Raw genomic sequence first — 26,506 nt, forward strand, 5'->3', positions numbered from 1 at the left:
CCGTGGAGAATATAAAATGTGAATACTTCCCCCCTCCCCGAAACCAAGAATAATATCCTAGGAAGAAATTCTGCTTGGAATTTCTGATGGTAGAAAACATTTTGAAGCAGTTCAAATGCAGATGCCTATCAGAATGTTGGAGTTTCTTTCTCTCCTCACCCTGCCCCGACAATCTGAGAGGAAGTCTCAGTGTTAATTAAGTTTTGAAATTCTCAGATCAATAGGTTGGCTATTAAATAGGGCGCCGTTGTCATACAGGGAAAGCATAAGGCTGGCAGGCTCTTTACATTCAACAGTGAAGTGCCATTGTTTTTGCACTTGTAATGGCCTCATTTGCATCCTAGCTAAAAAGGATTTGAGTTTCATGTTAACCTTTGTAAGAGTTGATGCAGTTGGATGCGTTTTCTAATGTCTCTCCTCCTGCCTCTTCCTGCCAGCACTGAATAAAACTATTGATTAGCATTCCGACTAGGGATGAGGGAGCTTGTTGTGCCTAATTTTGAACCCTGCTTGAAGACTGCAGAGGCAGTTGCATACTGACTTGGTTGCTATTGGATTCTTGCTCAAGCAGTGTGGCAAAACAAAACGGCTGGCACTTCCATTTTTTTAAAAAAACAACAGCTCCAACTTATATTTTTTCCTGGAGTAAATACACAACCATACCCACACATTCACAAACAAAACCACATCACATACAGCAGAAAAAGATCACAGAAAAAAGTGGGTACTCTGCTTTAAGGCATCACCCCTCCATTTTAATGTGAATACTGCACATTGTCTATATAGCTGTGTAATACCTGAGTGCTGAACTTGTGGACCTTCAGATCCCAGCTGGAGTCCAGTAACGTCTGGAGAGCTCTAAGTTCCCCACTCCTCATCTAATATATATAGACAAGGTCAACTTATTCTCCACCCATTATTGTTCCAAGAAGAATTTTAATGATGTGACACGCATGAAGGATACTAGATGCAAATATTCTCTTCCCCATCCTATTTCTCTTTATTTCAATTGTGCTTTGGGTGCACTCGTTTCATTCTTCCCCTTGGACTTGTACTTTCTGTCCCATTAAATTTTCCACTGCACTGAGCTTTGTATTATGTGTAGTGCGAGACAGTCCTTGTCCCTAGCAGATTGTGAATGAACCAGAGAGGGTATACCAAATGGATATAATGGGCCACAGAAACAGCGGAAGTGAATTGGAAGCTGACCTTCAGATCTTCATTGGATGACCATCTCCAGGTTCTCATGCATAACGATTACTGGTGAGGGGGCCTTCTTGGTGGTGGTGCCCCATTTATTTAATGCTCTCTCCAGAGGGGCTTGCCTAGCACCCATGTTGTGGTATTTTTGATGCTAAGTGAAGACAATTATTTAAAAAAACACACCTCCCAGGCCTTTATAGTTATAATGAATGATAATTAATTATAACATATTTGTTGGGTGTTTTTGAATTTGTCCACCAAGTTGATTTCTTCTTGCTGGCTTTATGCTGGTTTAAAATGCATTTTATGCTGCTGCAATTATGTTGCTTTTCAGATTATTTCTTCTCTGCTGATTTGTATTGGTGATTTTATTGTTTTACATTTCAGATTGTATTTTGAATAGTGCTTGTACAGCACCCAGTACAGCAACTTAGTTATCTGGCCAGTATATTAAAAAATACAACAAACAAAAAATCAGAACCTAAGCCCCTAACACCCTGTTTGCTCAGTTGTTCTGAAATTGGTCTTTTTTTTTTTTATTCTTCTGTGAAGGAGGATCAGTTTTCTGCTGCATTCTCAGGGCACTTGAGAATTTTGAGATTTTTTTTTTAAAAAAATATGTTGATGGGTCTGGAGTTTTGAGCTTAAACTGTTGTTCTGAGGTGGCCAAAGGTGGTGTGTTTTTATTTCTTGTAAACATTCTCCAGTCCTGTGAAGCCCCCTTGGCTGCCTCTAGTTCCTGATCTGAAAAAGCCTCATGGGGTGTGTTAGCTCAACATCTCTTCCTCTGAGCTTTGATTGAAGTGTGAGTATCTGGATTTGTGCAGTGCAGATTTGATGATTTGTAAAAGGAAAGAAAGAACACCTACAAATGGCCTCTTGGCCAACACAGAGAAGGGTAGCACAACACGGTGTTTGTGGGTATTGTTTTTGCTCGTTATTATGCTATAGATTTTTGTGGTTTTTATATTGTGAACCTCCCTTGTGATCTTTGGATAAAAGGTGGTATAGAAATATAAAATAAATAAACAAAGGAAACCTGGATCTATATCTATATCTGGTCCTCATGAAAATTCATCAGTATTTATTGTGAATTTCTCTCTATATACACATTTTTGTATGCAGTTGCCCCTTATATACACATCTTAGCAAAGCAATCTTCCCCAATATAATATGTTATTTTCACTAATATATGCATGGTTTTGTAACTCTGCAATATGTGTGAACTTGTTAAAATTTATTTTGGATGGTTCTGAATGTTCTTTAGTTTATCAGAAATCTTTATTAAGGTTCTCCGAAGGACCTCTCACAGCACATGGGTAAATTACAGAAAACGTCAAGCAGCAGTACGTATATAAAGATTTCACACAGGTCTTTTTTTCAGCTGAAACTTACCAGAACTCAGTTCCTGCCCCTCTCAGGTGGGCGCCATTGCCATTCTAAGAGAACGAGGGAGTTGTTCATGGTGAGTTCCAGCACCTCTTTTGCTAGAAAAATGATTTTACATAAATGACGTAATTTATGCAAGTGTCATAACATTAATAAAACAGAGAGCACTGTCCTCCCAAAGTTCTGTCTTTAGGGCTGCGTCACCACAAAACCCCTAATGAAGCTTGATTATTTTTTTTAAATGCTGTGACTGGAGGGGAAATGACCTCTTCACCTCATCTCAGCAGCCCTTCCCTCAAATGGATTGGCAATCAGGAACTAAAACTTCCAGCCCTTTATAACATAAAAGCATCAACAAACACAGAATGCATAGTGCCGGGGAAATTCATAACTCATTATAAAACTTTAGGAAAACCTTATTACTGTGTGTTTGTGATCCAAACCGTTCTCAGTAATGAGCTAGCTGCCCATATTGGTGGTCACTGCCTGTTTCAACTCTCCCACTGAGGATCTGAAAGTGATATATAGCAATGGGTTATACCTGCGTTTGGTGGAGAACAGCACTGCAAAATTCAGAGATGTGCAAATTTCAAAGGATGGCTGTGTTTTGGATCATGTATTGTTTTGGAAGTTTCACCTAAATTTGTGAACTGAATCAAATCTCTCCCCATTCTCTACCTGCATCCATGAGAATGTCAACATTTAATTTTTTAAATTTTTAAAATTGATTTTATGCAAAACAGTGCAATCAAATGAGCACTAATAAACCAGTCCGTCCATCCCCCCAGGAGAATTTCACCAGCATTTTCTTTCCACTTTCCTAATTTTGAATGCAATTTCTTTTCTCATTAACTGTTGGCAAATGGTCAGGAAAAAGTGGGATAAATTTCCAGCACAGCACTAATTTGCATTGCAACAAGGTATCAGAATATGGACCATTTGTCTGGAAATGACCTTTTCTTTGCTGCCTTAAGCAAGATAAAGACGTAGGGAGCTCTGTGGAAAAACACAGGCTTGGATAAGTGATCTTGTTGCACTGTGGGTAGCAACTGTAGTATGGTGCCTGACTGTGATGACACAATAGTGCTTCCTGCCCGACACGGACATATTTCCAGAGGGATTTACAGCAGGTATGGGTCATGATACGAACTGTGCAGGTTAGAAGTGCTTGGGAAATGGCCTTGTCACATAGAGTTAGCGATATTAGGAAGGTAACCTGCTGTTCTGAGTTTGTGCTTGTAAGAATCTAATCAGCTCAAAGTGACTGGGCCAAGGTATCTTGAAGGTCCATACTGCTATTACCTGATGTTGGAACCTAAATTCCAATTGGGATTTGATATAAGAGGAGAGTGATAGCAGTTGATTTGTCTCACCGTGTGTGTAGCATAGGTTTTTTGTTTTGTTTTTTTAAGTAGAGCCAAATGTGAAGGATAGTGGGGTCAGGCGATGCTCAGAGACAAAATGCAGAACGGTATCAGGAAAGATTTTCTTGGGAAAAGCTATTAGTTTCTGGAGTAGCCTGAGAAGAAGCACTTATAAGATAAAGCACAGAATAACACTGGGGGAAAATATAATCCGGTTGCAGCTTTTAAGGTTTCTGTCGTCTTGGTAACTGAATTGCTTATGATCTTTTATCCATCTTATCCTCTAGCTTTGTGTGACAGGGTTATGCTTGTTCCCTCTTTTATTTAATTGATGAGGAAGCCGAAGAGCGAGACCTTGGCCATGTAGGAAGTCAAGCACAAAACAGGAAACAAAAGCAAATTCTGCAGTTTAATGATCAGCGCAGCCATCACACTCGCAGGAGGCTATCAACAGCAGAGCATCAGACCTAGAGACATTGTCCAGCTTCTACTTCTCTGAATTGCAAATTAATTAATTTGGGGTAAAAAAAAACCCTTTACAAAACATTTATTAATTGGATTGTTTAAAAACCTCTCTCTCTCCTGCTGCTGCTGACTCTATGTGCATATATTTAATGGTCTACATATGTACAATGGTACATGCATAGAGCTCTACCCGTGGTATTGAGAATATTTAAAGTACAGGAGCTGTTTTTCATCTCCAATATTACGTTTTTGCCCTATTCAATAGTACCCCCATTCAGTAGTAGCAGAGTTACTTCTTCAGACAATTTGTGGGGTGAATTTTTATGGCCACATTAACGCCATGCATTTCATACACTATGATACTACTTTAAACAGTCATGGCTTCCCCCAAAGAATTCTGGGAGTTGTAGTTTGTTAGGGGTGGTGCTTGGAGTTTTGAGGAGACCCCCTTTCCCCCTCCAAGAGCGGTTTAACAATCAATTCACCTTCACAGTGAACTCTGGGCACTGTTGCTCTGTAAGGGGAATAAGAGTCAACTAATAACTCTCAGATCCCTTAACAAACTACACTTCCCATGATGCTTTGGGGGAAGCCTTAGCTATTTAAAGTGATCTCATAGTGCTTTAAATTTATGGTGTTACTGTGGCCTGTGGTGTTACTCACCTGTGTATTGCAGAGTATCAATTCTAGTTTTAGGCTACCTCTGAATGCCGTCATGTATTCTTTTATAATTTGTTTCTAGGCTTGTTAAGCATATCAGTCTTTCTCCCTTTCCACAGTGTGAGGTATGTTGGTTGCTAGACATACCAATTAAACAAAAAGGTAAGGGATTTGTATAATGACTACCAATATCACAAAAGCATTGATGTGTCTCCCTTAATTGGTGACAGCACTTCCTAAGGGGAAGAGGAACTTGAGAGTTCTCTTGGCTTAAGTGAAAGGTAGGGTAAACTAAGGGATACTCGGTGTAGTTTTTTGAGAGCTTGCAATTTTGGAAATTTATTTGTTAGTACCACTAGCTTGGAAGCTTTCCTCAGCACTGCTGGAAATGCTTTGCAAACTGCTTAGAGGTCTTCTGTTGAGAAAGTGGTATATAAAATTTGTTAAATAAGACAAATTAAATAAACAGTGCCATCCTGTGCAAACCTGCTTGGAAGTAAGCCTCACTGAACTTAATGGGACTCCCCTCCCTGGAAAATGAGCATAGCATTGCAGCCTCAAACTTACCTAGGAGTAAATCCTACTGAACACAGTGATGCTTACTTCTGAGTAGACATGCACAAGACTGCACAGTTAATATGTTTAACAAATCATGGTGATTGTGGTTTTGTTTTTAAGTCAATGCAATGATTTATTATTATTATTATTTGGATGTTGGAGATTGAAATATTCTTTCATAAGTATGATTTTCTAGGCTGCTTTTACAGAACTCATGGTGACATATCAAAATATTATTAAATAGTTTCAAAAGAGAAATATAATTTACCTTAACCATACACAGTACACTATCAATTCTCAAGTGTCCTTGATGTCTTCCTGATCCAGATATTGCTTCTGTCGTGAATGATTTTTGCTTTTTTTGCTACTTGTATTTTTCACGTTGGCATTTTATTATGGTTTGGTCTCCTGTATGTGAACCGTTGCTGTTATTTAATGATTTATTTAGGGTTTTTTTAACAAAGGAATGCAGAGAAAATGTTTTGAACACCCACACAAAGTTTTAAAAGTTAAGCTGTGAACACTGTATAATGCACCAATGTGATATTCATGGTTGTATTGTGATGAGCCTTGAATGGCAGGAATTTTTTAAATATCATTATAGAACCACCAGATATGTCTGACTGAGTGCTTTTGTCATATGGACTAGAATACCCACAGAAAGTATGGTAGTGAATTCTAGCTCTTCTCTAGTATTGGGAAACTCTGGTTTTGGAGAAGGGCCATAGCTCAGTGGTGGAGTATCTGCTTCCAGGTGATGTAGAAGGGAACTCCAGGTTGGGTTGGGTGAGAACCTTGTCTGAATTCCTGGAGAGGCCCTAACAGTACTGAACTAGATGGACCAATGGTCTGCCTCAGTTGGCATCTTCTCATGTTCCTTTGTTTTAGGGATAAAGGTAATTTAGTACAACGCTCTAGTGGTCCTGTTTCACAGCATCCCCCACCACCAAAGAATCATTGAAACAGTTGCATTTATAAGCAGCAGAATTTTTCATTAAGTGTGCTAACTAACATAGAGTGCTGCTTTCAAACTGAGCTCATGGCAATGTGGATTATAAAAGCCTGCATAAACAAGCATAATAGTTTCCAAATATAGTGTGAAGTTTCCTATTTGTTTCCAGAACATCCTTTTTTTGTTTTTGTTTTAAGTGTTTGGGACTTTGGTTGATTCTTGCTCAGCAATGACAATCTTCTAATTTGCATCTGCAGCCAAGGTATACATAAAATGTATTTTGAATACAGAGCGCTCAAATAAATATTCTGTGAACTATTCGGATGTTCCCAACTGTATCCACAAAATTATAACATCCTGTACAGCAGATATATAATAAATATGTAGAAGGACTTATTGCCATAGGTCTAACTAGATATAGTATAGGCCAAGAATGCCTGTGAAATGGGATTGAATCACTCAAGAGGCAGCTTATCTACCTGCAGAAGGTTTGCGTCAAGGTCAGTTGCAAGCAAGGCTGGAATGTGAATGTGCCTCAGAGTCACTATCAGTGTAATGGCCTTTGACTGGCATACCTGAAATGAGTTTGTGGCCCCAATCTAGTTCTTAATGAATAACCTACAAGGTGGCATCTTTCCTTGCAATTCCAGATGAGAAATGAGTCTGTGTGCAGCTCTGACGAATGGTAGAGATGTTTTCGTGCCAAAGAGGGGCTGGCAGCATGAGCCTGACTTAAATATATCACAAATGTATCGGGTAAACAACAGTGCTTGGAATTCTAGCAGGTCTGGCATAGCCACATAATCGTTCTAACTTCTGTGTATGATTCAGCTTTAAAGGTTTACTAGAAAGATGGAACGTACTACTGTACTACTACAGACTGAATGTATCAATTGCTAAGATATTTGGCTGGTTTATTTATTCAGAATAGTCTATACATTTTGCATTTATTCATTTGGAACCCGTCTTTTTCCCATCGAACACACAGCACTGTAGGGGTTCCTAGGCAGTTGCTTGTTGAGGTTTCTGGTTCAGACCAAATCCCAGACCCAAACCTCCTTAGTCTCAGGAAGGGCGCTGCAGCAGGTACTTTTGGGTCATGCCCTTGTGGCAGTAACATCCTTACAGTTCCTTTCTCTGACTAGGGCTGGGTCTACACTGACCTGTTTAACGTTATTAAAACGATATTATATATATCGTTCTAAAATGTCACAGGTCATACTTGCAAATTAAAACGTTTTTCTTACCTTGATGTGGGTTTTCTTCTGTCAAAGCGTTGCTGGTTGCTCTGCAGCGCCTTCTGGTGTCACATTCTAATAACACATTATGAACACTAGAGGCAGAACATAATGTGTCCCTCTATATGTTACGAAAACCATTATTTAACCCTTTCTTTATGTTGTAAACCACGAGTGTAAATCTACCCTAGGTTTCCCTAGGAATAGGGAGCAGTGACTGTTCCCCAGGGTTTGGGATCCATCCTGGGAGTGGGCTGAAATGTGATTTGAGACTTGGTGAGCTGAATTTATAATTGGCATGTGATGAAATGCTCCCTGCTTAGTGCATGGGCAGTGTGTAGTAGCTCTTGAAAGCCTTTGTGATGGTACTGCAGAATGGCCGCTACTGTAAAACATGAGTTTAGGATTGTGGCAAAATAATCATAACTGGTTCAGTGAATGGAAACATCTATCCCTTGCAACTGCCACGTGGTGATTATGAAGTGCAACTGGCCCTTACACACCATACTAGTAATTCAGTATGTGCTTTCCCCTCATTTCACATAAACCTTCCTCTGCTACCTATTCCTAAAGTGACTATTGACGATGTGGAAACTCCATGGAATAGTGACAATAAACAATATCCTGCTCTGTTATTTTTCTCTGTGTTCCACTGGTGGGAATGACTAATTTCAGGGAGATGTGTGACACAGCCTTTTTCATGGTGGCACCCTGTTTGTGGAATACTCTCTCTTGACAAAGTTGTCAAGGCCCCAATGCTGCTATCTTTCCAGTTACAACTATTTGTTTCCTCAAGCAATCTAAGGGTTCTTACTGTTAAAGCCTTATTTGCTCTTTTTATCTGCCTCTTTTTGATGGGTCTCCTTATTGTTTTACTGATGTTCATGTATAAACTTACTGAGTAATTTTTTTCATGTTGACTCCCTCCCTGATACCAGTATTGATGAAGGATGGGCTATAGACATTTAAATAATAAGAAAAATATTATTAATAATAAACAAGAATGTGTTAGTCAAGCCATCCAAGTGTATTAATTATAACATGTGGTAAATAATCCAGATCCAGATCCCTAAACTGATGTAGGTTAGGTACCCCTGTTAATCTCCACAGAGTGAGATGGATTGAACCTAGCATATTTTACTTTTTATTTATATGTTTCACTTTCCTTCTGGTTCTAGGTGATCTGTTTCTTTCACTCTGATAAAGAGACAACCTAAACTAAAATGGCAGAAAAGAGACAACAAAACTTGGAAGTCAGTAAAGTGTGTCACAACACAACACAACACAACACAACCCTCTAAACAGACAATAAAGTTTCTGATCTGGAAATAAAACAATGTAATTAAGTAAGGAGGGGGTATTATGGTGGCAAATAACGGCAACAGCAATTTGAAAAGTCCTTGATGGCAAAGCCAATAAATTAAAAAAAGAAAACCATTATAACTGTGGAGCCGCCTAGGGGGGAAACAAAACTGAAGCTGAGCAAGGTAATACCGTAGATTGGATCTATGCAGTAAACAGAGGTAATGGGTTCAAAATAGTAACTGCACATACAAAAGCAAAGGCTTCATCTCAGCCAGAAGAAATATGCGGTCTTCAGGCTGTTATTATTTTAGTGGAGAAGACACTTTTATTGTGATCAGTTTGCTTTCTTTTCCTGAGTTCAGCGAGTATAGTTTGTAGATTCTAATTTATGAGGAAGATATGGGCAATCGAACAGGAATCATTGATAAAATGGAAACATTCTTCTTTCCAGATCTCCAGTTTAGAGGTGTGGTTTTCTTTTTACTCTGAAGTGTGGCTGGGGTAGAAATTAGATTCAGTTCACATTTACAGGTGAGCCTGCCTTAGCTACACTTTCTCTGTAACAATATGAGAAGTGAAGCACACAAGCTAGCCTTTGAAATTCGCAGGTGTCTGAATTTTGTAACACATTTCTGCAACCAAACACTGTAGAATTATAAATATATATAATATGCATATATTAGGGGAAAGAGAGCATAAAATAACATACAAACATAAAATGAGAAATTGCTTGCAAAAGCATGTACATTAGTCAAAATTGGGCAATTATTCTAGGAACAATTCACAGTGAAATACAGTGAATTTTTCATGTAGTGTTTTTAATAATAATAATAATAATAATAGCAGATTGCTGAGGAAATGTGGAAAACCAAATTCAGGATTGGAAAATGAGAGACCCAGAATTGACAGGTCCATCTATCCCCACTCTAAAGCCTCTGCTGGTTTGGGTGTGCTGCTGTGGGGCATCTTCTCCCCTCTAGGTGCAATCGCCTAGCATCAATGTTCATGCAAATCCCTCCCAAGCCACATGGTAAACAGGGAAAAGGGGAATTGTAGCCCTTGTAGAATAATGTTATGCAAAACATGAAATGGTAATCTTTTTTGTTTTTATACTTCTTTTCTCAAGCTGAAGAACCAAGTTTGCAGCATAGAAATTTCTTTGGTCTGGGTATCTGACCAGATTCACAGCCCTGGTTCTTTTGTATCTCTTATTTGCACATGCCGGTATGCCACTTTTAAACTCTCTCCAGTATAATCCCTATACTGAGGGTTTGATAATCTTACTCTCTGAAGAGTGAGGGTCCCTCTGAACCCAGCAAAGAGGAAACAAACCCCAACGCTCCCTTGAGTTCATCTGAAACCTGGAATTTGTTTCAGCTCTGCCGTTGGCAAGTGTAAGTGCAGAGTCATAAGAAGCCTTCTTGTGTCTCCAGCTCCAAGCTGGAGGTGGGATCACTGTGGATTTGAAGCTGCACCAGCAAAGTGTTTCAAGTTTGGAGTATCCAGCATGTGCTGATACAGTAGAACAATGACTAGAAGTTGTGATGATACGATCCATAATTACATGAAACTGTAAATCCATAAAGGCTTTGACTGTGAATGTTATCAAATTTTCTCATGTGAAATACAAGCTGGACGTTGCATCTTTTTGGACGGACCAGTCTTGAAAATGAACCATACTGCTGTCCTTCTGTATAAAAGGGAGAGAAATACCGTATTTTTTGCGCTATAAGACTCACTTTTCCCCTCCTAAAAAGTAAGGGGAAATGCGTGTGCATCTTATGGAGCGAATGCAGGCTGCACAGCTATCCCAGAAGCAAGAACAGCAAGAGGGATCGCTGCTTTCACTGCACAGCGATCCCTCTTGCTGTTCTGGCTTCTGGGATTCAGAATATTTTTTTTCTTGTTTTCCTTCTCCAAAAACTAGGTGCGTCTTGTGGTCTGGTGCGTCTTATGGAGCGAAAAATACAGTAATCTTATCTGGGAGTGTTTATATATATATATATATATATATATATATATATATATATATATATATATATATATTAGTTTGCTGTAATCTGGCCCTATTTGGGACATCCCTTCCAGGTGGCTCACAGACATAATAAAATCAGTTTAAAAGCAAACAAGAAAACAAGCAGCATAAATTTTGGGGTTCAGGGAATATATAGAACACATCTGAACAAAACAGCTTTATTGATAATAGTAAAGGGTGGGAAGGAGAAGGCTAAAGAAGCCTTCTGGGGACGTGGCAGTGCCTCACATGGCACCCACATAAAGTCTCAGTAAAGATCCCCTCAAAAATCCACAATGCATGAGAGACTGTTCTTCCTGCTCAGTTCATGTATGCATTTGTGAACTTGGCCACATGGCATTTTTGGCCAGGACTGGACAGCCACCGTCCCTTCAGTTCTGAGCAGAGGAGAAACACAAAGAGCTTCTCTGTGGGCAAGTAGTGCTGCTGAGTTTTTTTTTTTTTGGTAAAAAAAGAAGTGTGTGGTGCTTTTTTTCCCCATTGATGGAGGCTTCCTCATATTATTTTCTGGGCCTCTTATTTGTTCTCCTTCAGATATGGCAGCCATTTTGTGTTATGCCACACTCTCACATGTGCCATTTTGTGCCTGTCACCTACAACCCTTTCTCAAAATTCTAAATGTGCCTACTGGCCCAGAAAGGTTGCCAACCCCTGCTTTAAGAGCATATGAACAAAAATAAAAATAAAAATGGACAAATGGGTGAAATCAGTGGAACGTTCCTTAAGATTTACCATGGCTTTGCCCCTGAGAAAAGAAAGCGGCTTTGATATTTCAGTTTCCAATTCTTCAATAGTGAGTTTTGTTTGATATATGCTGACTCCTGTAATAGCTTACATCAGTTTTGATTAAACAGAAGCTGCCTAAATATTCAGCCTAATGCTTATCTAATATATTATATAGCAGAGTGATTGTACGTTATAATAATAGTTAGCTGTCATATCAGAGTGACCGTCCAAGAGATGGTAATGTCGAGTGATGACTACTGATGCTGTGAATATAGCAGGAATAACTGTGGGGTTTCTTTCTCTTAAGGCATATGCATTTGCAGTATCAATTTATAGTGGAATTTCACAGTCCCATCATTTGCAGAATTCAAGATGGCCTGAAGCACAGAGACCAATCATTCTTAGTTTCCTTGTGAAGCTAGAGTCTTGTAAATAGCATTGACAAAGTAATGAAATTTCCCCCCACCACAATATAAGATGGTGCTGTGTTCTGAAGTTTAATAAATGTTTTGATTAAAATCAGACCAGTTGTCTCAATCCTGGTTGCTCTAGGTTATTCTCATTGCATTTTTCATGCCCGCCACCTTAGCTGCTTCAGTTTAAAACGAGATACATTATTTTTGAAATGACAACACTGATTATTTCGTATTTGTCACTGATTAATATTTCTGCCTATAATGTAGAGAGTTTATCCCCAATAAAAGCATCATATACAATCACGCAGTTTGAAAAACGTTAGTATTTTAAATATGCCCGTGAGTATACAATCTAATTCTGTAATGTTTTCTTTGCAACGTGGACAGCAAAATTTCCGGAAAAGCAAAGAGCCTCATTTATTGCAAGGAAATTACATTCAGTAATGCTTGCTGAGGATCTGATCTTGTTGTTTTTTGGCTTAAAAACACATCGTGCAATTACATTGTTGAGGAGATCAAAGCACTGGAAAACGAGGAGCTGTAGGAATCAATTTATTTCTGTTCCATGTCACTTTTGCTTTTCCTCATCTGTAAGTTCATTCTGTCCCATGTCTATGTTAATTTGCAATTTTTAGTTGTCTTTTTTTAAAAAAATCTGCATATAAATGCATGTAAGTATGACTCATGTTGGCTATCATGCAATATTATTTTTTTGAGCCAAGAACCGCATCAGAACATTCAAAAAGGGCAGAAGCTGGTAGAATGGAATTCAACATCATGCCATGAATGTCCCATCTGCCCAAGCATTTCCGTTTGCCAGATGGAATGATTCCCCCTCTCTTCACTGTGTGCACTGTTCTAGGGTGTCAGGGAAGACCAGTCCTGACATAGGGGTTCTCATTACCCCCCTGAACCAATTTCAAGGTGGAGGAAAGGAGAGAAAGCCCTATTGCACACGACTTCTGCTGGTGGGGCTTGTTAGGTGAATCCTGCTGTAAGTTCTGATTGGTTCATTCATCCAAGATGTGCAAATCAGGTCAATTCATATCAGAATTCAGAAAGATTGAATTCCTCAGGTATCCCTAGCAAGAAATCTAGAGGTTTTAAAACAGGTAATACCAAGATGTATTCTTTGAGGTGTTAAGTGGTAAATTCTAGGTCACAAAAACTTGCCAGTGTACAAAGTATTAAAATGACAGGTGAGTGTCTATACAAAACAGCGTGAAATGGTCATTACTTTACACATAGGCTGATTTTCATAAATTAAATAGCATTTTGTAATAGAACATAAAATGATGTTCCAGCAGTAGTCAGGGGTGATAGGAGCTGTAGTCCAACAACATCTGGAGGGACATAGGTTAGCCCGCCTTGGTGTAGTGGCCAGAGCAGGAATGGGGAACCTAGGGAATCCCAAATGTTTCTGGACTACAGCTCCCATCACCCCCAACTATTGGCCATGCTTGCTGGGGTTAATGAGCTTTGAAAGCCAACAAAATGTGCAGGGCAACAGGTTTCCCACCTGTGTTTAGGGTATGGGCCCCTGCAGCTGTTACTGCAAATAGCAGGAGGAACAAAATAAGGGCAAGATTGCTCTTGTCTGTATCTGAAAGGATTTGAGGAAACTGCTTGCACATAAACAGAACGCTAGAGACTCTACTCCAGCAGTAACCAACATAGAACCCTCCAGATGTTATTGGACTCTCAACTTCTTTCAGTTCCACCTAGCATGACTTATGGTTAGGGATGATGGAATTTGTAGTCCAATGACATCTGGAGGACACCACATTGCCTACCCCTGCTCTAACAGGAACGTGGGAAGCAGAATTATTCAGGTCTCTGGTCCATCTATCTCAGTATTCTCTACACTGTCTGGCAGGAGCTCTCAAGAGTTTCAGACAAAAGTCTTTCCCAGCCATACACTGCGATACTAGTGATTTAACTTAAGGCCTTTTGCCTGCAGCACATGTTTGCTACCACTGAGTTATGTCACTTCCCTTAAAATGTACGCCATGTTCAATATGAATTGTATTTGCTTTTGCTGAACTTTCTTCCCTGTGTTGACAATGCAATTCCCTGTACTGACAATGCAGTAATTGTCTTCAGTGCAGTTGATCTTGCTCTTTGTACAGTATCCTACTCAGAAGTAGAGCTTTGCACAGAAGCTGAAGTGAGATTCATGACCCATAGGCTCAAACAGCAGAGCAGCAGTCCATTCATCCTGAAATGCAACCATTTTGGCTGTTAACATCTCACATTAAGCTCCTAAACATGTTAACCATAATCCAAAGCTGCATGGGCTCTAAATGTACATGCAGTTGTGGCCTTCCATTTTCGCTTTAGTTTTGGGAAATGGTTCATAACATCATACCCATAGGGTACTATGCACTCTTCAAAAGTCTCAGGTGTACAACAGGCTCTTGAATCACAGTATCAGTGTTCTGGCATTCATCCATATAGAATTGAGGTTGTATGTGTTGGTCGTGGAAAAATTGTGCCCAGCTCTCCCCAGTCTACCATGTGTTCAGGACCCCTGTTTGCTCAGAGCCTATGCATGTACACTCAAACACATATAGGCTCCTGTATGTGCAATCTTTTTAGCTAGCGTACAGATGGCAGATATGGCAGTCTGTGGGCATTCAGGTGTATTCGCATAGGCTCCATACAAATGCCCTCCTCCCCCAGGCATGCATGAGGCTGGTGGTGAGACCACAAGAAGCAACCCTAATTCTTCCCTCTCCATGCGATCATTCACATATGGTGAATGCCTGAACAGGGCTCTGTGAAAGAGCTTCACAAAAGGCCATGCTACATGTGACGCTTACTTCATAGCATACTGTAACCTTTCTTCTCCAATGTGTGGTGTGTGGTGGTGAAGGTTTTCACTCAGAGGCAAGCTGTGGAGTAAACATCAAACGTAGCTTGGTTCTACTCATGGGAAACAGTGCTTCCTAGGAAGCCAATGAGGTCTTTGATGTACCTCCAGGGCTTGGTGTATCTGCATTCTTTAAATAAACCCTTTCTAGTTGAAGAGCAGCTCCCTACACTGTCTAGAAAGTGAAGAAATCCAGAAGTTGTTTCTAGAGTACCAATTTATCGCAACCCAGTTATGATTAAAACCAAAGTTGAAGAATTAAAATGCAAATACCGGTCTGAAAAGGCAGCAGCTGTCCTGCTGGTTCATTAATTCTTTGGTTCAGAAAATGCTTAACAAGATGCAAGAATCAATAAGGAGAGGGTGACAAAGCAACCAGCGTTAAAGAATGTGGGGAAACAGTTATTTTTTTAAAAAAAAGATGAGCTATTTGGTGCACCTTGTTATAAAGCTAAGCCTAAATCTTTATCCCTCATTGATTAATATCATTCTCCAAGCTGGGAACAGAGCACAGAGTAGCAATGGTATCGTGATTGGACTAGGAGTGCCAAGATAATTATTACTCCGTTAGAAGCCCTAAATGGTTTTCCATTTAAGTGGCACAGAGAACAATAGAAATCTTAAATAGGTTTTGAAGTGACATAGCAAGCAATAAATGTCAATTAGTGCTAATGGCAGAAACCGCAAAAAAGCAAGAAAATACTTCAGCTTGCTCTTTCCTTATCTCCCCCCCCACAAAGTAAAAGCCAATGATGTGAGTGTATAAGGTATGCAAATACTGACAGAACATAGAATGACAGGACAACCGCTTTAAAGATATTATAGATCCAGAAGATTAATTTCTTGCTTGGATGCCACTGAAGGGCAATGTAAAAATTCACACAGCCACTGAAGTATGTGATGCCTACCCACCCTGTATAATTTCAATGGAAAATGCTACATCCTGTATCCGTTTGATACAGGACACAGTTTGACACTTGACACTTTTGAGCAATCACAGCAATAGTCCCTCATGGGACAGTCCAGTGATGCTTGGGCATCTTGGAAAACATTGTTCTTTGTTTAAAAGTATTTCTAAACAACTTTATATTTAAAATCTCTTAAGTGGTGTTCAAAAATGAAAGCAGAAAAACTGAGAGTGAAAACAAAAATCTATTAATAGCAGGGTCCAGTCTTATGGGTCAGGTAAAGCCTAGGCAAAAGAGATGCCTTTACATGTCTGACACAACTGATAGATGATGCTTCACGTACATCCTATTATCAGCATAATAAGATGCTAAAGCCATGTCACAATGGATGTGGAATTCTAAACATTGTTGAAATGTTCTGAAGAAATAGCTGGAAAGAGTTAACATGACCACAGTCTTAATAAATAAATGTTGTAAAAGCAGGAGTCCCAGTTACACTTTCTGCTAGTTAGGCTATGTATAACTCTAGCCTGTATCTTACATGGCTTCAACTATGAAAATGAGCAATATAAAAAATACACAGATAATCTTTCTCTCTGTCTCTGTTTGTTTGTTTCTCTCCCCTACCTGTCTGGCTCTTCTTTGTGTGTTCCCTCCAAGATCTGGCTGGGTATCTATGATTTTTATTCCCAAATGCTAAGTACTTTATGAAAATCGGAAATTCTATTTCATAACTACATGTGGTGGATGAAACTTCAGATCTTCAGTCACAGCAGGAAATAGCAAGCCTAAGATTCAAATTAATCAGATGGATTGTTTTGTCAGTGGATTACAATGATCTTATGCCAGTCTGAATCCATGGATTGAATCTCACTTTTAGTTGTACTCAGAGTAGGCCCTTTGAAATGCATGGACATGACTGTGGTCCATTCATTTCAATGGGTCTGCTCCAAGAATGATTAACACTGGGTACCATATTCCTTTCTAAGTATTACATAGCTATCTTACAGACCGTTGTGTTGCTGTGTTTTTGTTCAATGTTCAGAATATCAATACTCTCCATACAGGGGTGCCAACTTGAATAAAATATTGTGGGGGCAGGTAAGCACACCCCTGCATAATCAATCACATGATGCGGTACATTCATACCATTTGAATGGCAATGTCCATTAATTTTTTGGCCCCCGGTCCCCTCAAATATTTTATTGGTGGGATCAGAGACCCCTCGGCCCCTAGGAGTTGGCTCATATGCCTCCAGTTGAAAATAATATTCATTAAATGAAGCGTTGTACATCAGTAAACCAACTAATTAGTTTCAGAATCTGGAGTCCGCGGTCTTTGTAACTCGTTACACTTTATTCCCTGATCCACTGTGTTGCAGAAATTTGAACCCTGATTAGATCACTCAGTTGACATTACTTTTATCATAACATTGTTCAGCCACAGCAAGCAATTCCTTTCTACTAACACAAAGCTGGTCAGAATCGGAACCTACAAGTATTCAAATATAAGTTGGGGAGTGGAATGGTTGAATAACCCCACCACCACCACCAATAAAAACACATACTGAAGCTGTGATATAATTTTCTCTTCTATAAAGCTGGGATGTTCTGATAAAATACATGTCTGGTAATTGCTGGAGCTATGATGTAAAGATATCGGACAATCTAGATTAGACTATCTCAGACAGTAGGATTTTTTTGCCATTGATGTCAGTGAAATGCAGAAGCCAATCTCCCAATGGCTTTCATATGGGCTTCAATAGCAAAGGCTGTATCAAATTTTCTTTTAGGTAAAGGACATAGCACAGCTGTGGATCTGGTAAAACTGGAACTTTTGAAAATCCCACAATACATTGGTATTCTGCTGTGAAATACAATGAAAGAACTGAAGCTGCATAAATAATGTCCTTGCCGTATAATAATTCTTCCTTCAATATGTTTTGCATTGCACCCACACTCTTGAATGCATCTATCTATCTATATCTATATCTATATCTATATCTATATCTATATCTATATCTATATCTATATCTATCTATCTATATCTATATCTGTCATCTATATCTATATCTGTCATCTATCTATTTTAGTTATATAGTATAACTATTTTAGTTATATAGTAACAATGAAAATAAAATTACAATAGGCTAAGTTTAGACCCAAACCATTGTGAGGGGTTTCCTCTCCACACTGTAATCTCTATCTACCTAGGCCTATTTCTTCTGTGAATGACAGCTGCCAAGCTGCCAAGCTCTTAAGAAGGTCCAGGGCTAAAAGGAAACAGCATGACTATTCATAAAGCTAAAAATTAAGCTACAAAATTTCCCAAGTGTTTATGACAGAACCCCATGAGAAGAAACACATGCCTAGCAAATGTCAAGCCTTGTAGCCATTTTACTGAGGAATATATGCTGAATCAGAAACTATTACTGGCAAATGGTAACTTGATGTTTCTCCACCTCTTACCACAGGAGAGTTAAAAGCAATAAACTATATTGTATTGTAGCAATTGCATTTTAGCAAATAGGATGTGCAGCCATTTTTGTAGGTGACTCTAAAATTGGTTTTTTGTGTTTCCTATATCTAGAACATGAATGAAAGACTTACCTTGGCGAGAATATACATTTTATTTAAAACAAAAATACAAAATTCTGCCACATTCTGGCTCTCCAACTATAATAAATATTAAATCAGTACTTCAAACAACTATACTTTTATATATATTTTTATTTCTTGGAAAACTGAACTTAAACTATGAAGAAAACTTGGTGAAGGGATATCAGAACTAACGGAAGAGTGTAGAATGCAGTCCTGATAACTTTATAAGCTTAATTAACTTTATAATCTTAAATGTAACTAAGATTCTGATAACCAGGAACTGCAAGGTAACAGCCAGGACTGTACCAAATTGACAGAGACTATTTTTTAGCTGCTTCACCCACCCCAATATCAGCTTTGTTTCAGGTATATTTTGTGTATGAGGTGAAATTATTTTTGGGGGGCAAGAGAATTGGAGCAGCTGCCATCTTGCTTTTTCTAGAAAGTCCTACTCAGTTTTTTTCCTTTTTAGTTGGGCAATTTAAAATGTTTGCTGATATACAAAATGCCTGCCTGCTTTGTCACTCACTTTGGCCAGCCTTGTAGTGGAGAGCTGTTGAACATCCTTTTATTTGAAAGGCACATTAGAATAAAACAACATTCCAAAGACAGGGCAATGATTGAAACAGACCTGTTAAAAATACAAAGGGCCGCTTCAGACATCCTTTTTATTTTGCATTCATGATGTTTTGTGACCATGATGCTATTGTGGTGGTCATGTACAACCCTACTATCAATACTGTTTGTGCCTGCAAAGGTTTGGGGGCATTCACACTGCTTCATTTCCAACCAGTGCATATCCTGTAATTTCTTGCTAAACTCTCATAATTTTTCATTTCACTAATCTTCTGGTGGTCATGCCTCCCCCACTGCTTTTGTTGTGTTATAGCTCCTCCAGTCAGAAATAATATAGTAGCAATGGAGAAGTGTTGCATAATAACTAACAAAATAAAATGATGTGCAGATGGTCCAATATCCACCACTAATGCATTATTACTGCATCAAGAACATGCTGCAGAATATATCTCCTCAAAAATGTCCGTCTTGAGGGACATCAGATCATAGCTTGCCATTGTGTGGAACCCTATTTTTAAATTGACCATGCTTGCTGTTTGGCTTTTTGAAAGACATTCAGGTAAATATATCTATGTATCTGATATATGAACTATGAAGATACTTTATTTGAACACTTCAAATATTTAAAAAGTGTCCATGATTTGTGTGTGTGTGTGTGTGTGTGTGTGTGTGTGTGTGTGTGTGGTTCAGAGATTAACAATGCAATCCTATGCATGTGTAATCAGAAATAAGTCCCAAATTCAATGAGGTTTGTTGTTGAGGAGTCATTTGGTGAAAGAAAATCAGAGGAGAGCCATTTTATGAAACAGTTTCTCCTTGTATTACTGGGTACATTAAAAAAAAATTACCGTAGGTTGAATCACTGTTTCTTCCAACTGTAGCATAGCCTTGGAGTTTACTCTGTGGCATGTGTTACCATAGGATGAAACAGTCACCTGTAGCCTCTGATCATATTATCACCTCATTTCCCAGGATTTCTTAGTGGTAGAGGAGTGATAATGCTTGACTTAACTCCTATAAAGTGGTTTTTGAACCAAGGATTCTGATAAGCAGGGCAATTAGGAAGACAGCTTGCTGGTCAGTTTCCTTGCTTCTGGACCACTGAAGTCAGAAGCTATAGGTGACCCTTTCACAAAATGCGCACGGTCAACTTATTTTCAGCTGATTTTCTCAGCGATTCTGCTTTTGAGATTACATTTCTACAGTATGCCTGGAAACAAAATTTTCCTGTATTCATCTCTGCTTCTAGATACCAGCATCACATTTTGAATACTTCAGTGACCAGTTCACTGGGGATTCTTCCAGCTCTGCATTAACCTGCAAACCCAAAAGGGTTTTATTCATAAAGCCAGAAACAAAACCTCAGCAGATATTTCAGGAGAAATAGACTCTTCTAACGTAGTGCAAAGCTCATGATGTTTCATGATGCATAATGTATTTATATTTTCTCAAATCTGTGCTATTGTGGCCAATTATCCTTATCTCTATTCCATAAAATGTGCATTGCTTATAAAGCTTATACTGCACAGGGAACAGAATGATATGCCTCCTGGAATCTATGGAGTGGGCAAGATGAGAGAGGCATTGATTTTGTTTCCAGCAATTGAGGATGCAGAGGAACACACTCCCTTAGTATGTTATGCTAAGCTTCTCTCTCTTCTCCTAGTCTGAGAAGCTTTGGGTGTAGCAATGGTTGGTTAGCATTACAGAACTTCTACTAACTTTGATAAGAAGATGTTTCCTTCAGCACAACAGCACACCACCTGCTACACAGCAGGGCAAGCTAGAGGTAGGGGTGGGAAATAAATTTAATTCAGTCCACATTTAACAAACCCAAACACTGCCATACTTTGAAATTTCCCAAATTTCCTACGCAGCTCCCCAGCCAAATCATGTTTATAGAAGCACAGAATCATAGAGTTGGATGGGACTCGGAAGTTCATCTTGTCCAACACTCCGCAGTGCAGGAGTATTCAGCTGCCATGCTTGCAAAACTCTGCATATTAGTCAAAAATGCGTGCAAAAATTGGAGAAATTCGCACTAAAATACTGATGAATTTTCATGAGGGATTTTTTTTTTAATTACAAATTGCTGTAGAAATGTGGAGAACTGAATTTCAGATTGAAATAAAAGAGAGAAATGGAGAGAACCAAAACGGTCACACTGTAGGTTAATGCAGAATCAATGTGCAATGAGTTTTTATTTTTGTAATGAAATTAGTTTCTCAATATTATATATATTGTTATATATGTTATATATTTATTTATACTCTGCCTTTTCCTCCGTTAGGCACTCACTGTGGCTTACAGATAATATAGGAACAGCTAAAAATATAGAAACATCTTGTTGATTGATTTGATATGCACTTTCAAAACTTTTAGAAGCTCTCTGCTGAAGGTTTTGGTTTGTTTTTTTTGCAACAAGATGCTGTCTATGCAGGAAACAATGTACAGTGTGCACATCACTCTTCTTCAGAAAAGCTGAAAATCTACTGTACCTGCCAATCATTGATGGTGCACCACCGGAAGCAACTGTTGTACTATTACTAAGTAGAATCTCATATTTTTTTGAAATATGGTTTTGAGAACTTCTTAAAATAGCAACCTTGTAAAGCAGCAAGGAGTGGGGGCAGGGATTGCAGTTCAGAAGCCTAGCTCCAAAGCTTTCTTAAAAGCTCCTTGGAAAAGGCAGCTTGCTTTTATATCTTTGAGGGAGGGAAGCAGGGATGTCAGAATTATTCTTTTGAAACTGTAAAAAAGTAATTGTTTAAAAAGTGAAACTGCACCTATATACAGTTTTCATTTTTTTAAAGGAAGCAGCATGGTCTGAGAATACTGTTGTATTGTGGAATCATTTTATAAAATACTTTGGCAAGGGAGATAATGCTCTGCAAATGCCCATGTCCTTTATTTCTAAGTCTCATAGTTCTTAATTCAATTCTTTGTACTATATAAATTTCTATACTTTGTACTAATCATAAATTTCTTTTCTACCCCAGGCCCTTTTGACTCCCTTTTAATTTCCAAATCTTTGTTCAGTCCCTGCACAGTCCCATCAACCCCAGCAGGTCAATATTGACCACTTTGGGAAACTCTGAACTAAGGAGAAGGTTGATAGCCAGAGCAACCTCAAGAGTAGAAGCAGATAAAGTGCCATATTGGGGGGGGGGAGGGCCTGTAGGGGAGCCTGACTTGGTGAGGCAAGTTGCCCATATGCCCTTATGGATAAGACTTCCCTGCCAATTGCAGGTTGAGGGGATACACTGAGAGAGTTTAGTCTACAGCAACCCTGCCATGTAATCCATTATTGATATTGTAGGTCAGAGAAAGAGCTGAGGCCCATTGTGATTCCCAGTCAAAAATCCACTATCACTCTCAGACTGCAGCAAAGGCCAATTTGCTTACATTGCTCCTTTATGTACCCTCCTCAGCCAAATCCATCACAAACGGAGGTCCTGTGTTTTGTTCTCTTGCATAAAAATTGGCTGCATTTTCAAATGTAAAAACGAAACCTTAAATAAATGTTGCACCTAAGGCAAGCTCCAAAGTAGATCAGGGACTCCCCCTTGCAATGCTGATTTTTGTGTTTCAGCCCTTTCAGCTACAGGCTTGGATAACTCAAACACACACATACATCTGCACACCCAAATAATACATTGTACATTTTGTTGCAGGGGCCACACTTCTTTGATCATCTAAAAAATTGAAGGTGAGTTTTCAAAGCCCATTTCTCTTCTCCGTACCAGCAAATGAGCTACTGAGGCGGAAAATTAAAAACTCAGTTTTGTCCGAAAGTCAAATTAAGAGCTTGAAAACGAGACTCAGCACTCTAAAGCTGCAATATTTGGAAGACAGGGGCTCTAAACTCAAGGTTAATAATAGTGAACACAAATGGTCTATATTTTAGGTTTGCTTGGTTTTCAAAAAAGGGTGAAACTTCTACAGCTGCTTCAGTAGTTTTGAAGAATCTGCACCTGAAGACCTAATGGAGTTCCTTTCAAATAGAAGCATAGCCTATTGTATGAGTCATAAAATACTAGAGAAGTCAGAATGGCTCTCTCCTTGTTGTCCTTCTCCTGGCTGGTGAAGTAAAAGGTAAAGGTAAAGGTACCCCTGCCCGTACGGGCCAGTCGTGTCCGACTCTAGGGTTGTGCGCTCATCTCACTTAAGAGGCTGAGAGCCAGCACTGTCCAAAGACACTTCCGGGTCACGTGGCCAGCGTGACGAAGCTGCTCTGGTGAGCCAGCACCAGCGCAGCACACGGAAACGCCATTTACCTTCCCGCTACAAAGCGGTACCTATTTATATACTTGCACTTAGGGGTGCTTTCGAACTGCTAGGTGGGCAGGAGCTGGGACCGAAAGACGGGAGCTCACCCCGCCGCGGGGATTCGAACTGCTGACTATACGATCGGCAAGTCCTAGGCACTGAGGTTTTACCCACAGTGCCACCCGCTGTGAAGACCTTATTCCAAAAGGCTTTCGGGAACTGACTGCTTTTAATGAAAGGACTGGTGCCATGATCTTTCATATTTTATCTGTAAGCCGCCTTAAGTTCCAGTCAGGGAAAAGGGTGGGGGTACAAATAAATATGCAATAACAATAACAATAATATATAAAGAGGAATTGGCAAGAATGCACATGAGCAGTAGTGTCGTCATGTACTGCTAGGAATGAAAGGTGGGACATATTTAAGCACCCATCCATAATCCAATTTGCATCTGAAAATACTGTTCAGGGACACACCAGAAAAGACAAAGTTTCCAAAACTGTTAAACAATGTAATGATGAAAGTATGAGTAAAAATAACCTTAAAGAAATAGGTTGGGATCTAATACAACATTCAGTAGCTGCACAGTAATTGTGCTATTAAAACAAAAACAAAACATGGAAAAGGCCTCCAAAGTCAGTCATCAGAGCAGTTTTCAAGTTTTAGTTCTGTATAGACTTTTAGAAAAAATATTACCGGACAGATGATTTGGAGCTGAACCAACTGATGGGTCACATGCACCTTTGCCATCCTGCCTGAAGCCCGTTTGGTCATTCATCTCCTAAGTCTGAGAGGTGGGAGTTGAAGAGAGAGAATATGTTTTCTGTGGTGGCTCCATGCTTTAGAGCTTCCTTCCAGTACAGCTCTTGGATGCAGGCTGAAATATTACTTTGTTATTGATACAGTGGTACCTCGGGTTAAGTACTTAATTCGTTCTGGAGGTCCGTTCTTAACCTGAAACTGTTCTTAACCTGAAGCACCACTTTAGCTAATGGGGCCTCCTGCTGCTGCTGTGCCGCCGGAGCACGATTTCTGTTCTCATCCTGAAGCAAAGTTCTTAACCCGAGGTACTATTTCTGGGTTAGTGCAGTATGTAACCTGAAGCATCTGTAACCTGAAGCATATGTAACCTGAGGTACCACTGTATTCTGTTTTTATTTTCTTATTGTTGTAAGGAAACTTCAACAAACTTTGTCAAGAAAAATGGCCTATGGATATTTTAAAATAAATAAATGAAGGCTACATGGCTATCAATACTCTAAAAAACTTTAGGCTGCAATCCTATGTACACTTACCTGGGCGTAAATCTCATTGGATGTTTATTTATTAATATTCACAAAATTTATATACCTCTGAGCAATTTACTTCTTAGTAAGCATGTAGTATTGCAGGGTTGGTCTCCTTTTTATGGTGTACAGTACGTCCTGTTCAGGAAGGGTTACATGGTTCTGTATGAGAAAATCTAAATTTGTATATCGGACTCAATTAAAATATCTACTCTTTCCCTTTTATTATACTACAGGTGCATTGCTAGGGGGTTGCCCCTGGAGGAAATGATGGATAAGGCCTGGGCCTCTTGCCCAGGGCTACAGATTTCCTGTCCCACATTGCCTCTTATTTTAAAATTTAATTTTAAAACTTTGCTTATATGGCAGCTGGTAAGCAGAGGATCTGTCATGGATGCTTTAGTTGAGATTCCTAGACTAGATGACCCATTGGGATCTCTTCTAACTCTACAGTTCTATAATTCTATGGTCCATTTTAATTTGCTCAGCAGCCTACACACACATGAGCATGTATAAACTTTGTGCAAATTTGTGACATGGGCCTGTGCTTTGAGTCTTTTAAGTGCCTAAAAGTGCTCCTGTCTAAAGTATCTAATTTCTTATGGACAGTCTTTTATAAAGTGATTCTTTACTTAACTCTGCAGGGTTAAATAACAATAAATATGTATGTAGTGATACAAATATATATATATATATATATATATATATATATATATATATTTAGTGGATTTAGTTTTCTTTCCCAACTAGGCACTGCATTTGTCGCACAAGAATCCTGTGCCGACTTCCATAACATAGATTTATTTTCCATGGCTTCTTTTGTTTACAGTCATTCCTAACCCAATTAACTGAGATTCATGTTGCCTGTAGCCTAGTGACAATAGCCATCAATAGTGGAGAGGTGCTGAGGTGTGTTATGTTCAGCACATCCCTTCAGGGGGTTCTCTGTCAAAATCTCTTCAGGCTATCACTTATCGTGTCAATACCAAATAGCATGGAAGAGTTGAACTGTGGAAGAAGTGAAGAACATGACAGTTTCCATGTCCACAAGTTGAAAATGCACGTTTTGTGGCATAAGGACCACATGAAATGTGCTAGGATATGGCATTCTAAATGGTTGGTATCATGAAGAAGTTTCTTTATATGACATGACGTCATTGTTACATCATCAGATAATCTCTCACTAGAAAATAGATGAATAGAATATAGCCATATATTTCCCCTTTTCTCTGTGTGAATTAGAATAAGTCATTTAATGTGTATGATTCAAATGATCATTTGTTAACAGCAGCCTCACATAAATCACTGTTAACTTAAGGTTTGAGGAAATTTGGCTTGTCTGTTAAATTAGGGTCTGAGGTAATTTTGACCACCATACTAACCAATCAAGGAAATGAAATTGTCGCCAGAGCACTTCCATTTTGTTCCCCGTACTTTTTTCATTTTATCTGTTTTTTGCTGTCATGCTCCAAATGCTAGCAGCTAGTTATTATCTGCTATTTTTGCAGGTTTGCAGCAATAATGTTAGATTATGAATTCTACCATGTTAATGTTCTAGTATTATTTTCATTACAGAACTATTACTTCGAAATGTAGTAAAAATCCATTAATCCTTCCAATATTGCCTCCTGGTTTAGTACCAGGAGGTAAAGATTTTAATAACAGAAATTATGAAAAAATGTTT

At 39.0% G+C, this 26,506-nt stretch overlaps 1 long non-coding RNA gene across 2 annotated transcripts in view; it reads left to right on the forward strand.

Moving 5' to 3' along the window:
- Positions 1–26,506, forward strand: part of LOC310756493 — a 100,843-nt gene that overhangs the window by 66,421 nt on the left and 7,916 nt on the right. For both annotated transcript variants that reach the window (XR_014544905.1, XR_014544906.1), the window contains one exon: positions 22,942–22,976. This is a non-coding gene — a long non-coding RNA (uncharacterized lncRNA). The remainder of the gene's footprint in view (positions 1–22,941; positions 22,977–26,506) is intronic.

The sequence above is a fragment of the Podarcis filfolensis genome (assembly GCF_964270895.1).
Source record: "Podarcis filfolensis genome assembly, chromosome: 1".
NCBI lineage: Eukaryota > Metazoa > Chordata > Lepidosauria > Squamata > Lacertidae > Podarcis > Podarcis filfolensis.